Here is a 3,624-nt window from a genome sequence, read left to right as displayed (position 1 = left end):
TGTTCTTCTTGCAATTGTTACTACTGCTCGTATCTTCGTGTTCCTACTGTACTTAATATGTTCGTACTAGTAGTATAATTTGGGTAAGTCGGTTTGTGAAAGAAGTTCGACGGAGTGAAGGAAGAAGACGGTAGAGAAGCTACCCCAGTATCTATATTAGGGTGGCAGGGTGCCCATGATCTATCTTGTGAGTGTTGGGTGTGGAATGTAGTTCGCCAAAAAAATGGGTCGTGCCCAGGGTTAAACGGATGGCGGGGTGGGGGAAGCATGGTGGTGGCAGGCAGTTCAGGGGAGGACGGGGCAGCGGCGGTAGGCGGTTAGGCGTGTGGCGGGCTGAGAAGATGAACAGCGCATCAATTTGGAGGTCGAAGAAGCCCTTCTAGCCATCCACATTGCATCCAATGGCTCACAAGAGTCGACTGACCCAAATTGCTCCTTCAGATTGCAGGATCCACGTGGCATTCAAGGTATCAAAGGTAAATTATGCATCCGCACCCGGTTTGCGGGCTCGGCGCGGGTGCGACCGGCTACCGCCGCGACAGCCACTATGCGTGCCTTCGCCACGCAGGCAGAGACGACAATGACACGCTAGTTCCTCCTCGCTGGCGTGCTGGAGTATGCGCTCATCCTCCTCTTCATAGGTTGCGTGCATAGACGCGGCTCCACCAGCTGCTCGCATGGTTGGCAGCACGGCGGCATCGCGAGGAGGGACTGCAGACAACATGAGCGGGCGAGCCTTCGGCTTCATGGTACAGGGATGGCGGCGACACCATGGTGATGGGCGAGAAATGGTTGGCCGGAGCAGGCGGGCGCCGGCATGTGCAACGGTGGCGGCGGCATATTGATGAGTGCGCTTATGGGAGCTTAGTTTAGTTTTATATAGGGTTGGTTAAACTTAAAAGAAAATCGTACTAGTACACATAAACATTAGACTTAGGCAGCGCTTATATTAGTTAGCACAGCCATGATACGGAATCTTGTGCAAGCGCGTGAACCGCGGCCGCGCGGTCGACCGAACGGTGCATCACCGTGTCGCGCTCGAAGGACACCCACCGAACCTTTTTGTTTGTGTGAATTTAGCTCTTGACGTAACAATATTTACATATATTACTCAACTTTTTTTCCTGGAATAGTTCTTGACGTAACAATATTTCCATATATTTGAATTTAGCTCCAGCTTGTGTTTATTTGGATTTGGACTTTTAGGTGCGCCCTAGTTTTTTTAATATTGATTTTGTTTGTGCGACTGAGAGAGAACGTGTGTATGTGTCCATATGTGTGTTGTGGCACAAGGGCAATGTGGAGACGGTCTGCGTGTGATATAGACATAGAGAGGTGTGAATGTGCAAATGATCATGCATGAGTGAGACATAGACAGATGTCGATACCTTGTGTATAGATGAGATAACGGTCTTCTATTTGTACTTGTGTGTGTGAGAGAGAGAGAGACGAGCATATGTAACACAACAACCATCTCTCTCAATTCGTCCGTCCCTCGCACGATCGCATGTAACACATGCATCAACGCACACATTTTGACACTCTCACCCGACCCCTGCCCACCTCAAGGCCCGCACATCGCTCTCTTTCTCGCACGCACAATCTCTTCGTGAAAACCCTACTTAGCATGTAGCTTTCTGTCACATACACACACATTTCTCTCCATAGGTTTGATTTCTCTCAATACCTGACACACACACACACACACGCACTGCACACACACTCCCCCTCCCCCGGGCACACAATTCATCCCCATCCAAGGGTATATGGCGACCACTCTCGCTTGTGCTTCTCTGCACCCCAGCACGCACAACACCTCAACCTTCAAAGAGGGCATCGAGGAGATCGAAGACGGCTACCACACTGCACTAGAGAATGCGGGGCCATTTGGAAGTAGGATGATGCGACGATGACTGACTGAATCCTCCCCCCTCTCTCTCGCACAAAAAGACCAATCCCTCTCTCCTGCACAAAATTATCAATCCCTCAACCCACGAGACCCTTCCCCTCTCATCCATGTTTTTCTAGTTCTCTCGTCAAACATGTTGTCTCTTCTCCTTCCATGTCTACAGAATCCGGATGCACACACAACTCACGTATATTACATGTCTCCATCCATCTCAGAGACCTAACTTCTTCCTCTCTCTTTCTCTTTCTCTCTCTCTCTCTTGTTAGGTTTGTCTCCTACTGTCTTGTCCACATACACACAATTGTTACCGCCCTATCTGCTCCATCTTCGCAAGCTCTCTCTACACGTTTCATTCACACATTGGGATGTGTTCAAAATGTTGCTTTTATAATGGATGATGTACAATTATGGTTGGTTTTGTTGCATCCTACAAAGTAATAACTATGAAATGCATTTAGATTCTCATTTGATTGGGATTATGGGAGTTTGAGCATAATGTGAAGTACTATAGACCTCGTATACATCTTGGAATTCAACAATGATTGTAACTATTGAATTGTATAGACCATTACATTCAAAGTCATTAGCCTATTATATTTATTTCACAATTACAACAAATGATTAAGTCACTACAAACTGAGAAAACAAATGTGTACTCCCTCCGTTTTTATTCAAGTCTCCATATTAGCATTGGTCAAAGTCAAGTTTCGTAAACTCTCAGAAAGTTTATGACAAAAAATATTACCATATACAATAACAAATAAATACCATTAGATTCATTATTGTTATGGTAAATGTTTATATTTTTCTATAAACTTGGTCAAACTTTAGGAAGTTTGACTTCTGTCAAACCTAATATGCAGAGTTAATAAAATTAGTGGGAGTACTAGTAGTTACTAGTACTACTCGCTAGTTGCTTAGCCCAATCACCCAACACGCCATACGGGGAGTTTGGTGTCACAAAATTATGAGGTCGGCGGGAAAATCTCCCGCGACCCTGATTCGAGTAGTGCGAAGTTACCATCATAACCTTCGAAACAGGTCTACGGATTACGCTTGGTAGGGGCCTGTTTTTGTAACTTTAGGTTCACCCTAACTAGCCGACCCCACCCCGGCACATAGAGTAGTACACCTGAATACTCCCCATTTTCTATCCCCACAACAAAATAGACTTCTCCATGGCACCGCAGCCTTCGTGCTCCTCCCCTTCTCCATCGGCGCACTCATCCACCGCAGTGCATCTGCCTCATCGACGACCTCGTACGCCACACTGGAGCCGGTCCACCATCGTCGTACACTGAGCCTCTTACCCGGCACCGTCTTCCACGGTCTCGGATCTGCTTCCCGGAGCCGATGGCAAGCGCAGAAGAACCACCGCCATGGACAATGAACTGACTCCCGTTGCCGACCATGATGCACAAAGGCCACCGCGACCATCGTTCTCCTCCTCGATTGGTAATGTGTGTATTAAATCACTTAGAAGTACATGTGCAGTTCCAATTTTGTTCATACCTACTGTGGGAGTCTTGGATTAGGGGGTCTTCGGACAACCGGACTATATCCATTGGCCGGACTATTAGACTATGAAGATACAAGATTGAAGACTTCGTCTCGTGTCCGGATGGGACTCTACTTGGCGTGGAAGGCAAGCTAGGCAATACGTATATGGATATCTCCCCCTTTGTAACTGAACTTGTGTAACCCTAACCCTCTCC

This window comes from Triticum urartu, chromosome 3 (genome assembly GCF_003073215.2).
Source record: "Triticum urartu cultivar G1812 chromosome 3, Tu2.1, whole genome shotgun sequence".
Classification (NCBI taxonomy): domain Eukaryota; kingdom Viridiplantae; phylum Streptophyta; class Magnoliopsida; order Poales; family Poaceae; genus Triticum; species Triticum urartu.
The sequence above is the reverse complement of the archived record's forward strand: the minus strand, read 5'-3'. Positions refer to the sequence as shown.